Genomic DNA, 13487 nt, shown 5'->3' with positions numbered 1-13487 from the left:
ATAGTCTTGTTGAGAAATACCTGTGAGAAAAATACTGTAAACTAAGCAACGATTGCTACAACACCTATCCTGTATCAAAAATCACTAGTGAAATCAGGCACCAGCATTCTTGAGCCGCGAACGTCAGCCGGAATTAAGGTGTTTTCTCATTTTACTTGGCTTGGCGCTAACATGATTGGATTACTAAGTGTCTTTACTCTCACAGAGCCGGCGAATTACTTGAACATTTGAGCACAATCACTATTCGCGCGAAAGTACTTCTTTAGAACATTTTATCGCGCGCACACTAATTCTTTGGCTGACGTTAAAAACAACCACTTAATTTAAACTTGAAACTATACTTGCGATGTTCGGCTGTCATAAAAACAAGTTTAGATGTATGTCACTTACCAGTGCTATGATTCCATTTCAGGCAACCATCGCACTGAACACCTTGCTGCCATTCTCTCACAGGTTCTTTACACAGTATACAATTGTCGCTTATGGAAGCCATAGTTGTTCGCATGTTGTAGTTCTGAGATGATTCTCGGTTGGTGATCAATGATCGAGTGACTGTCTTGTTAGCCTTTCAGCTTTTTATAAACAATCATTTTAAACGTGATTTGTATTTTCATTCATTCACTTGAATAGGTGCTAACTTCTTAATCACAATATAGTGCGCGTGTGTTTTCTGAGAGGTAAATTACGTATTCATGACACTTGTTCACTTTAAGAGGCTCCATACAAAAGTTACTTCGTTCCGTACAGAAGTTACTTCGCTCCATGTAAATTACTGAAATATTGTCGTGAACTTTTTGTTTTGATGCTGGAGTTGGACAACACAGATAGCTGAGGTTAAGGTCGTATTCCGAATTTTCAAATACACAAGTCTTTTAAAGGTCGGCGCGTTGTGCTGAAAAAAAAGTCTCACCTTGAATTAACATAAGTTCACACATTATGCGTGGGTACGTGTGGCGAGAAAACAACAAGACAGTTTTGTGCAACTACACGAGCAATAAATCAAATACACTTTGAATCAATAAAAAGGTTTTGAGGGTAGTTTATTAAACAATGCATGTAAAGCCGTGGATGGTTTTCAAAGTTTTTCAAATATGATCGCTACAAGTGAATTGCAAACATGTCTAGCCTGCGAAACACTTTGCTCCCGGCCCGAGTGGTGTTTCACAAGAAAACATCAGTCAGGCAAATACAATCTTGTTAGCATATCTACACTTTAATAATATCATGGAGCGAACTGAGTTTTGGTTGGGGTGAAGTGATTGGGGGCGAAATGACCATGGGGCGAAGTGACTGGATATTGTGTTAACTAGTGATAATAGCACGGGTGCGTGTTTCCTGAGAGGTAAGCTGTGCTGTGTCTATCCGACAGGTCTGGGTTGATATTCCCTGGGCTCAAATATTGCACATTCAATATGGCGGCTATGTTTACGATCAAAATTGTTTGTTTTTTGCGTCTGGTGTTTGTTCTTTCACAGCGGAATACTCCAAAACATAAAACATAAACAGTTAGATCTGATTCACTTCAATTACATCAAACGTTGTGGCTGGATTACGAAATGGTCACGTTCATGTGTTTACGCGATCGTTACAATCGAAGGCTACAAACGTAAGTCTTGGTCTTGTAATGTACTTTAAAAAACAAACTTTCTTCTTCTTTCAAGAAATTATTACCTTATGAACATAAAAATATATTTGTCCTACGTAACATAAGTGTTTTCATATTGGGAGCCAGTTGTCTAAAGATCGCGGGCGAGTTGTCTGGGGTGAATTGTCCAGGGGGCGAGTTGTCCGGATACCAGTCCGGAATATCCCGATAAATTAGGACATCTGTGATGTCACGAAACTCACGTTTCAACCAATAAGAATGTGTGTTTTGATTGGAGTGTTGTGTTTCACAACAAACCAAGAGATTCAAGATGGCGGACAAAGAGAGTCGCGAATACTTTCCAATGCCATGAATGCGGGCCTTGAGGAGGTATATATCTATCTCGAATTGAGTTAAATAGTCCAAATTATAAAATAAAAGGAAGTCTGTGTTCGCGTTCCATGTCACAGACAATTCTGCCCAGATAACAATTATCCTCGGACCAAAGGAAGCACAACAGGATGCAATGCGGACGACGTTTGACGAGCTGCTGTTATCATTCTTTGGAAAGAGACCGTACAATCGGTAAGCATCTTTACTCTGCATTTTTCTAAGCACAGAAATGATCGATAAGAGAATTGAGGCTTTCCTCTTATCTAGGGATTATCGGGTTGAAATCGACAGCAAGCGCGTGTTCTTATATGCCAGCAAAGATAAATTGTAGATGTCCAAAATGTTATACGTTTTGGCTAAATTGAGGAAATGAAATCATCATTAAAACAGAATTTTCAATAACGCATACGAGTGAGAAATTCTTGTTCTTTTATACAAAATAAACTAAGCTCGAAAAAATGTATCCAAAATTTTAGTGTTGTCAGATGCAGGGATAGCCAAAAATTTTGTTAATATATTCATTGTAAATCTGTAATTTCTCCATTTTGGTATTTATTTCAAATATTTCTTGTATCTATTTGTTACTATGCTAAAAGATATCATGTCTGATTTCCACATTTAAATTATGAAAACTTACATATAATTGCTGACTTTCACAAGTTATTTACCCAAAAATATCAAAATATAATTCCTGGACAGGTTGACAGGGGAGCATTCACAATCCATCCACATGTCCGAAGGTTTTATTATATATTTATTTAAAGTATACAAAACAAATTCAGTCTTGAAAGTGAAATCCATTTTATTTTATTCACTCTTTAGGTACTCTCAACCTTGAATTTGCCTCTTAGCAGAATGCAGGACCTGAAACAAATCACAAGCACTTAGAAGATTATTACATTGCTTACAGATGTCAATATTATTACAAATGTATTTTTCGTTTTAACATATGAATTTATTTTGAATGTAGTTACCACATTAGTCTCACTAAATAAGAGATTGCCCTCAAGTGGTCTGATAACTCTTATGTTTTCTATTTTTATTACATATTCTTAACCAAACTGATATGTTTCCTGTTCACAACCAATTAATGTTTTGCATTAGTTTCACAATTAGTAATGTTCAACACTCGACACTACATTCTAAACTCTCGTACCTTTTCAGTCTTTGCGTTCATAAAAATTATTTTGCAAAAACATTACTTTCTGGTACATTCAAGCTTCATGGGGAGGTGAAAAGAATCATCATCTACTAGGAACAGCTGCAGTGTGTATAGTTTTTGAAAAATGCCAAAACAAAGAGTACAATACCCCCTACAAACCTTAACTTACGTGTTTGCATGGCCCTCAACCTATGGTAAATGAGCACAAACAATCTCTCTACCCTTTGTGCCATTCCTTGGGATACTGATAGCATCCATTTACAGGGAATCACTGCACTACCCCTGGCCTGTCTGTTTCGCTGCCACTTCTGTGCTGTAGGTGGTTTTCAACAGGCTGCTGGCTCTCCAGTGATAAAACTGGGGTGCACATTCGGTGAATCCACCAAAACAGAGACCTCCCAAATTTGTTTAATTTCGTCCGCGTACTTAGCGACGTCTTATTTCCTCTCTTTTCCCTATGTTTTTTCCCCAAAAATTCGGCAAAGTACCTCGAGCAGTCGAGTATGCCCTCCCATGTACTTAAGAGAGAGAAATTGAAAACAACTGTCATAAAAATGAAGGAACGATGCATTACTCAAGCCTTATAACAACAGCGGTTCAGGTACACTTGTAACGCCTCAAATTCAAAGAGAGTTTACAAAATATCGACGTTGTTTACAACCGTGTAATTTGGCATGATGAAACTTTAACAATACTAGAACCAGTAAAAAATATACACAGCTCAATGAAAAATACGTGAACACTAGAAAATAACGCGTACACTTTACTAACCTTAATATTTGGCCACAAAATCGCGTCTATATCGTCGCCTGACATCAAAAAAACTCAATGATTAGAAGACAGTCAACGTTCTCCCACTACCAAAATGGCCGCTTATTCTCCTTCTCAACGTTTGGTCGCAAAAAGTCCTGGATAATGCTGGCCAGACTCTATGCGAGACTGGAAACAACATATTTTCTTGGTCCGCACAAAAGGTCCGCCATTTTCCCTGCTAACAATAGCTTCATGACGTCATGACTGTCCTAATTTATCGGGATATTCCGGACTGGATACCCCACAGTTAAATTAAATCAACAATCCATTTATCAGACACTTTTCCATAAACCTTTCCCCGCACACGATTCAATGGAGGATGTTAGAGCTTTAAGAAGAATAGTCTTTGACTCCCGTTTGAACATTTCAGAGGACATGTTGACAGAGAACATGTCGACAACACAGTACGCAGAAAACGACATGAAATACCTTGATCGTCGCCACGAACTCCTGCAGACGTCCCGAGGAACTCTTTATCATCCAACAAACGCGGAATTCCCCATCAAGCAACAGATTGCTGAAAAAATAGCCGGAAGTGGCATTTCATATCGAGACCTTAAGAATGTTTTCGAGAAGTTCGGGGCAAAAGGGCTTGTTAGCGTATTGTCTCTACCTCCATCTTCAGCAACTAGCAAGGCCCGCGAGTGACAAAAACGACCGGGTGTCTGGAAAACCCGAATAGCGAATAGCGAATAGTCGAGTCGCGAATAGCGAACAGCGAATAGTCCCGATTAGTGCGTATAGTCTCGAATAGTGCGAACAGTGGCGAACAGTCGCGAAAAGTGACGAATAGTGACGAATAGTCGTCAATATAGTCACCGCTTTAGATCTAATATCCTGCGTTAATTAATTATCCAAATAAGCAACAGAATTTCAGTGAATTTATTACCTTTTCTTCTCCGGACTCAGGCTAGTAGGCTGTCCATCGCCGACATTAAGAAAACTGAAAACACAAGGATAACCTAATAAAGACGTATTTACGCTTTTGCAGCGGTTAAAACAGAAGAAATTACGTTTAGAAACACCTTTTGTCCTGATAAGCGTCTGTGCTTTTTAGCGGGAAAATCCCATCCTACGTCGGCAGGTTTCTTTCACAGGTCACCAAAAAATATGCCAAAACGTCATAAAACAGATGCATACAAGTGCGTCCCAAGTTCTTTTCTGCAAAAAAAAACAAAAAAAAAAAAACACAAAACGCGTAGGGGAAATCAGTTGTAGCACTGAAATAAAAAACAATTCATCCAAAGAAAGCCAAGACTTACTTCTGTTGAAAACATAAATTGTTTGTAGCCTTTCAATATAATATGAAAACGAAAGAGGCTTACACTGATCCGTGAATTATGCATTTACTTACGCGTGATTTGTGAACCAACGACTTTTGCGGGAATAATTGTCCACTTTTTTTGGAGATTTTAGCGTCATTAGAGCTCGTAAACTACACTAAACTAGATGAGACGCGACTGAGAACTAACCACGGCGACAGTGAACCAGGAGAACCAAGAATCTAGTCTGTCACGATGTGTCACACATGCACACGGCATTTCGATGCATCAAAATGAAGGGTTCTGTATGTTTTGCGAAACGTGGATGGAATTTGTATTTTTATGTGACGCATGATTTAGCCTTTGCATTTTTACGTGGAAAGTGATTTTTTCTGTTAACGTGAAGCTGTTTTCGAATTTTTTGTGATGCATGAAAAGGCCAATTACTTATGCGTGAAATTGTTTTCAGAGTAGGTATAGGGGACCCTCTTGTTTCTGTTTAGTACATACTCGTTGTAAAGATTTCCAAAAAAAAATATATAGAAATAAAACAGTTCAATTTGCTATCATAATGAATTATCTTATTACGGTAAAATATATTAACACTACATGTCTGAAAGCTACATTTCAACCCATTTCGTACATATACCACCCCTAGAACCTTTTTCATTAAAATTATAGAGTAAAACATTTTTAGTGTTTTGATTGTGACCTGTGACCTGTGACCTGTGACCTGTGACCTGTGACCTGTGACCTGTGAAAGAAACCTGCCGATCCTACGTTGTTGCAAGCTCGACTGCGAGATACTGGGTACCCTATTTGCCATTATTTGCCACTATTTGCCACTATTCGTCACTATTCGAGACTGTTCGCCACTATTCTCACTATTCGTACTATTCGCTATTCGCTATTCGGGACTATTCGCTGTTCGCTATTCGCGACTATTCGCTATTCGCCATTCGGGTTTTCCAGACACCCAAAACAACCCGTATTCTTGCCAAGATCGTTGAGCATTTCAAAGCAGCGGAGGAAACCACAAGTTAAAACGCATTTGCATAAGTATTACAACACTTAGGTATACTTTTCGCCGTAGTGGGGAAAAATAAGCTTCTGCTTCTCGACTAATTTTCAACTAGCATGTGTGAAGAAAGCGTAACATGAGAATACGCATTACCGTAACTTGAAGAATTTCTATTTTGATGACGTCACGAAAAACAAGGGTCTTTGAGTGATCTAAAACGCATATTAAGCGCGTTCCAGACGGTGAATTTTTTTGAAAACTGGCACATGGATAGGATTTTTCTTTTTCTCGCTGTTGAGAAAAAATCAACAAATTTTATACATACATTAATCCAATACGCGTCAAAAACGAAAATTGCGAATTCCTCCGAAAATTATGTGCAGATTTTCTTGTAGCTTTGTCAGTCGAAACTCCTTGTATGTTTACTCTGTTTCTCCCAAAACAACGAAAATTGAACGTGTAGAAACCTAGAAACACTGTCTAGAAGTCAGGTAGGTTAAAAAAAACAACCAAGCATTTCTATCAGTAGTTGTCATAGCAACAACATTTAGGTTCTGAAAGTGTCCTCCATACGTAGTTTAAGGGTGTAGGTTTTTTATTATTGACCTTCTACCGAGTGCTATGTTGTACACATTTGCCAAGGGAGAAATTACTTATGCATAGGTAATATCCAAAGCTTTGTGAAATACTATATAGAGCCACCCTAAAAGTCAGGTTTTGGGAGTTTAATTGCTATAAGTGAGAAGGCAATCACTGCAAAGATAAGGGAATTATTTTGAAACTGGAGACATTATATTCATGGCTGAAAACTAGTGGCCCCTTGGTTGCATCCTCAAAGTAAAACCAAGCAAGAGAGATGGGCCTGTGATCGGGTTGTCGCATTTACAAAGCGGTAGACAAGGTGATATCTGAAATGTAAACTGCCTTTGATTCTAGTCAAATCCCTTCTAAACGGCTCAAACAGACCCAGAAACACAGGTAAATAACAGTGCATTTATTTTGTAAATAATTATGTTATTGCTGATACAGTGTTCGGGTCCCCCTGTAGCCCCTTCCGATTATGCTAGCATTTTTTTTTAGCATCATCATTCGAGCAAGATTTTTAAGCTCTAGTCCCCTTCAAAAGTAATTAAATCAAGTATTTAAATCCAAGCCATCAGAGGGAATCTGCCATTGAAGCTGCCCTAGGTTAAGGTCCTGTTTAAGGACCTTCCCCTTTGAAAATCGTGGGGGTGTTCTTTGAGGCAACACAGGTCCCATTTATATGGTCTCGGGTACCCGAGATAACCCTCCCCCTGAGGCAACTTAATCAAGTGTTTGTATGTGAAAATGTAGCCCCTGTAGGCCGAGTTAAAGTTGACCCTGCATGATTATTCGTAACTCTTATTGAATAATCAAATGTGCAACTATCCCTCTTTGTTTAAGTTTCCCTTAGTCATTTGATCACAGTGGGTTTTGCTGAGTTAATTTTCTCTTCTTTGATACAAATTGCTGCTATAAATCTTAAATCTAGGCATTACGTGACACTCACCATGTCAAGAGTTGTTCCAGTGAGGCGAGCCAAAGTGTTTATGTATACTCAAAGAAAAGTTGTTGGTTACTTTAGCTGCCAAGGTGAGTCAACTTGCCCACCTGAATTGTCTTGCCCCCAAGTCTGGTTCGTCATCCTCGTGTAAACGGTTGGTTGAATTTTGCAAAGAAATAAGTGAAAAGTTAGCTCCGCCAAGGTAACTCGGGGAAAGGGTTGTCTCTGGAACAGAAGAGCCATTCTATTTTATTTCCATCTTCCCTCTTCCTCTTCCAACTGATTATGCAAAATATACTGTCCAAAATCTTTATGGGTACTGATGTTTGAGAGTGTCATCTTTATCACTACTGTGGAATGTACCTCACCATACAGCCACCCCCATTAACACAGCCACCTTGTTATTATGGCCACTCTATTCTGGCTCAAACAAAAGCTCAGTCGGTCATTTTCTTATTTATTAATTATACAGTCAGATTTTTGTGGCCTGTTGGTAACCAGATTAACAGAATTCTGGCACATTGTAGGAGTAATTTATATACAATTTACAGCAAGCAACAGGCATCATTTTGTTAGTGAAGTCCCATGCATATATGTAACTCTTGATTATTTTGAGATTTTATCTTTATTATGTCATCGCGTATCAAGGCAATAATATTTTGATTCCTGCTCCAGCGGGAGGGGAGGCAGGAACTCTCCTCTATGTGCTATATATAGCTATGTGCAGTCCCAAACGGTATGGTTATTCAGCCGTTTTGGTCATAAATACTCTAGGGTAAGGCTTTTGCCCTCTAGTCTTTAATTTGTTATGTTTTTTAGAATAAGCAACCTCAATTTTTATCATTATTGATAAGAACATCAACAAAAGTCCTTCAAAACTTATGTTTAGGGCAACTGTTAAGCAGTCGCAACAGTCATAAATGGGGTACGGAAAATTGCAGATTATGGTCATAAATAGGTTAAGGGTTTAACTTTTGTGAAGAGGGCCGCACTGACCCCCACCCAATTTTTCTGGGATGTACCAAACACATTTTCTTAGCAGTTACTACGGTCTTGCTTTAGTAAATCAAAATAGTACTTGCTGCCAGGTACTTTGTAAAAGTATAACCCCTCCAGAAGCCTTTACAAAGTACATGTAATATCAGGTGCTGACAATTTTGTTTTGCGGCTGATTAAAATTTGGTATTAAATTGTACTGAACTGGTGCAGATTTAATATACATTATATTTTGTCACGCTTAGTTCACTTATATATTTTAAGACTACTCAGTAGCAACTAGTACCTCTTGTATGACCATGCAGTAACAGTGTATTCCAAACAAAAAAAAACTACATGTATATGTATTACTATCCTGTCTGGAAAAGTGTGTAGAGAGAGCACACAGTGCAGTGCCCTACTGTATGTCTTTTGTTAGGTATAATAATCTTAAATTTAGAAGACTCATATTGATCTTTTAGAATTCACAAAAAAGTTGATTTCTTGACAACTGTCCTTTAGCTGCGTCACTTCATAATAAATTAGCAGTTTGGTGTGTTGTAGCATAGAACTTTAATTAATTAAGTTATTGCACTGGTATCACAGAGGTCATGGGTTGGAATCCAGTTCACACCTAATTTTTTTTTCAGGTTATAATTTCACCTTTGCTTAAGTTGTGTATTAAGTTGCAATGATCAATCATGTCTTTATGAGTTGATCAATGTATATATGTCCCACTGACTTATACTTTAACATTTTATCTTAAAGTTTGTTTACTTGTTTTATTGTGTGGTTCTAGAAAATGTCCATACCCACCCCAAGGAGATTATTGGAAATTCCAGGGATGGGGAGGGTCTCAAAGGCCAAACTTTTTAAAGAAAAGTATTAATAAAAATTTGGAATTTCCATAGGGATGGGATGGGAGATCTCTGTTTAATAAATACATAAATAATATGTACAGACCCATTATCTGATGTGAAGACTGTGCAACAAATCCTTGCCAACAAGTTGCCAAGGTGTAGCATCCTTGTTAAAGTACCAAATTAAAGAAGATCAGCATGTTGGATGGGAGAGGGGAATTTTTCAAAATGTCATAAACTAAAAATATATATATTTTCCAAACTCAATCATGTTAGTAGTGTTAGTGTCTATTTATTTATTTATTTATTTATTTATTTATTTATTTATGAATACCTGTAAAGAGATAGTCATACATTCTTGCAAATACTCTGGGAGTCTCCCACATACCATTTAGATCATCCAGGCCCCCAGGAAAGTTATGAAAATTATTGTCCAAGTAAACTACTGAACCATGGGCTCCAGTGGGGACAGTGCTATTACGATGCAATTTGCAGATGTGCTACATAATATGACCGTAACAGTTTTGTTACCATGGCAACAGACTGCATTTCAGACCTTCCCTGATATTCTAGGCTTTTCTGGCCACCTCATGGCCTTGATTAATGTTTTTCAAGCTGAAAATCACTGCGTTATTGAAATTGGGTTAAAGGGGACTGGAAAAGATTGAGTTGCCAATTAGGAAAATATTTTTATAGCCATAATAGTGTGTTGCCTGTAGAACTATAAGGCTACCAAGTTTCAATGATCTCTGCTGTATATATGGTCTGCACTTGATGTAATATTGGGTTTGGTGTATGACATCATCAGTCCTCTCATTTGCATATATTTTACACATTTTAAACTTAAATATCTCCAGAACTAATGCAGATATTTGCAAAAGTAAACAGCATTTGTAATCTGTAGTGGAATTCTATTTGATACTCCTAAAAATTCTGAATCAAGGGATAAAAATTTGATGATAGTAGCATGCCAAATCATTGAGTTGAATTTATGCTGCTGACATTTACATATACTGTAAGGTGTTGAAGAGAATTTTGGAGGAGAATTTGGTGTGTTTATTGAATTGCCAGAGGTTGGTTGGCTGGTTTTGTTATTGCTTTGTCATTATCTTCCAGGTGTTTTTTTTTAAAGCAGAGTGGTTGGTGGCAAAAGCAAAACTGGCAATATTTTCACTTACTTGTGTTTCTAAAGTCATGTTTTTAGGTTTTTGTGGTCAATCTATTAGTAGCTGTACTGTTGTCTCTGAGACATTTTCAAGATAAAAAAATAATTTGTATATAAAATTTGAATTTTTTGGGGGGGTGGGGGGGGTGGGGACCTTTTCAGAATTTCCTTAAAAAGATCACAAGGTACAAGGGAAGGGGCAAAAATAGAATTTTAAGTGTTAAAACATGTTTTCACTATCACTTTGGGCCTCTCTGTGAAGCTGCATAGTATACTTGGGGATCATGTTATACCCATGTTAATTCAAAATACAAATGGAAACTTGCATTGACAATCACTTAATCTCTTGGCACTGTTTTGTTTTTTAATAATTGCCTTTTTTCACAAAACAATAATTTGAACATCTTTGTTTCACAAGCTGGGAAGGGGGAGGGGGGGGGGGTGGAAAGGGGTATTCTACAAAGTTTTAAATGGAAAGGCCTTATCTCAAGGTCCATTACCCCTTACCCTTTTGTATACATTTGTACCATTTTGATAGAAATTATGGCACCTCTTTTGTCAACCTTACATTGCAAAAGGGTAAATGTACCCCTTAAACAAACCTATTTAAGAATACTGCATCCATTTTCTATTCCTTGGAAAGAAGTTAATAAATAATATTATAGAATCTCTTCATTCTGGCTGAGGAGAGTAAATGAGAGCTTTTCAACAACATTTTAGAACCAGAATGGAATCCCTAAATGACAGCTTTTCCTACCCTCTCATACACCTCAACTTGTGAAATCCCTATCATCTTATACCTGAAGCCTGAAAAAGGTACTCATCCTGAGCTGAGCCTCCCCATATAGGTCATTACAGAGAGCCTTCCCACATACACAAGTCAGGAACTCTTGGCAAGTACTGTAAGTAGAAGCTGGCTTTAAGACTGGTCTGAGCCAGCTTCTTCAGTTTTTTAGCACAAACTTGTTGCTCTCCGTCAATTTCTAGTACAAAACCTTTTCTTTGCTGATCTGGTCCAAGTTCACAGACACCAGCATCACTCTCACGACACTGACTCTATCAATGTCACTCACAGTCTGATTCTTCAGTTTCACTGCACCATGCTTCATCATCACTCATCATTGTTAGACTTGAGTTCATTAGCTTGTAAAATTCACCAGCCTGGCAGTGTCACTGTTGCTATTGCCTGTTCCCAGACTTCCTTTTATGGCTAGGTGTGGGGGCATGAAATTTCACCACTGTTTACAAACAATTTGTTTAGATGGTATATTGAAAGAGTGATGAATTACTGAAAATTGTCAGTATTGCTAGTGTTCTCTCATTTCCTTAGGGATTGAAATATCTTGATGTAAGATTACAAAGAGAAAGCACACTGAAACAATGCACAATGTTTTAGTAACCTTTCAAAATGGGTTGCCTATATGACAGGGATTAATAGATGAGGAACTTGGTCTGCAAACAGGGCAAATGAGAGGGTTTGAAGAAATTAAAGGTGCATGCTTGACCTCAGTGGGGGGGTGGTAATTGGAACTTAGCACTGCTGACGTCTAACACTGTTGAAACGGAAAAATAGATTTGATTATAAATGAGAAAAAACTACATGTCCAAATTACTTAATCGTCGTTAAAACTAATCCTCTTGCTTTTTTTAAAGGGGTTCAAGGCCTGCCTGTAATGAAGCGTTTATCGATTAAGGGATTGCTTAGGGAAAACATATCTTGTTTAAGGTTCTTAACCAATCGTAACATTTTATGGCATCAGTTTGAGTCATGAGCAAACACATGAGTTTGTGTTAGTGTCGATCGGCAAGAAAGTTCTGCAAAGCGCGTTATGTGTGTGGGTCTATTCTTGCAGTGATACGATTAACAGCACTCAAGTACTCTCGAGTGTTTGGCAACAGTAAATTTTAAAAAATGTGCTTCTGTTAATAAGGTTCCCCCATGTCTAGAAACCTGTCATTGTGCATTTTTCTTTGTGTGATGCCTACCTAAGAGAATAGGATATTTGAATTGAGTGCACCTTACCTAGAATAGACCATTTCACAGTTGTCTGTTCAGTGACCTGGCCTTTGAATGGCAGCGAGGCTGGAGGTGACCTTGTTTTGATAAAGACCTCACTGTTTTTGTTGTGTAAATCAAGTTGTTCTTATGCTAACTAGTTGGCATTTACATGAGAAAAGCAGAGAGGTCTGTATTAAAGCAAGGTCAACTTCAGCCTCGCTTGCAGTCATAGGCCAGTCAACTAAGTACACAACTATAAAATGGCCTATTCATTATTTCCAGACAAACGATGACTCCTGTGGAATTCAGCGAGGAAGAAGTGGCGACATTTCGTAAAAAAACACGCCTTCCAAAGCAGCGTGTTTTTGAATAAATAATTACACTGTCCTTCAAGCAAACTGATATGACAAGGAAGAAGACAAAATTTTGTTTATCGTGGCCAAATAAAACGTTAAAAATATCCTGCCGATTACAAAATATTGCCATTTTACTTACTGAGAGAACAATTATGCCATATTCAAATTTAATTTTGCCGCTCAGCGCTCTTTTTTACCGGATGTGACATCATTTTTTGTTGGATGATTCAGATACACAAAAAGTGCCAGGCGTCGCGGAGTGTTCTCCCCCGCCCCTGATCTCAACTGACCCGAAAGAAGTCTGGACCTAGCTGGTCAGCGGTTAACTTTCAGGGGCCGTTCACGTGCTTGCTCAAAAAGATGACGTCGGC

General features: G+C 38.0%; 2 long non-coding RNA genes across 5 annotated transcripts; one reads left to right on the top strand and one right to left on the bottom strand.

The window, feature by feature from the left end:
• Positions 1 to 1790: 1790 nt before the first annotated feature.
• LOC149097253 (uncharacterized) lies at positions 1791 to 3039 on the top strand. 2 transcript variants are annotated; one of them, XR_016204189.1, is made up of 3 exons: positions 1835 to 1975; positions 2056 to 2170; positions 2801 to 3039. It is a non-coding gene; the product is annotated as an uncharacterized LOC149097253 (long non-coding RNA). The 2 variants fall into 2 exon arrangements; XR_016204188.1 differs by having other exon boundaries at positions 1791 to 2170.
• On the bottom strand, positions 2763 to 5536 carry LOC149097252 (uncharacterized). Of its 3 annotated transcripts, none has more exons than XR_016204191.1 (3): positions 3912 to 5167; positions 3300 to 3658; positions 2763 to 2842 (listed from the first exon to the last, which is right to left on the bottom strand). It is a non-coding gene; the product is annotated as an uncharacterized LOC149097252 (long non-coding RNA). The 3 variants fall into 3 exon arrangements; XR_016204190.1 differs by having other exon boundaries at positions 3310 to 3658; XR_016204193.1 differs by lacking the exon at positions 3300 to 3658 and having other exon boundaries at positions 3912 to 5536.
• Positions 5537 to 13487: the final 7951 nt, after the last annotated feature.

The sequence above is a fragment of the Orbicella faveolata genome, unplaced genomic scaffold (genome assembly GCF_042242905.1).
Source record: "Orbicella faveolata isolate gen_17 unplaced genomic scaffold, um_ofav_v1 contig_47, whole genome shotgun sequence".
Classification (NCBI taxonomy): Eukaryota; Metazoa; Cnidaria; class Anthozoa; order Scleractinia; family Merulinidae; genus Orbicella; species Orbicella faveolata.
Note: the sequence above shows the minus strand (reverse complement) of the source record. Positions and strands in the feature narration are given on the sequence as shown.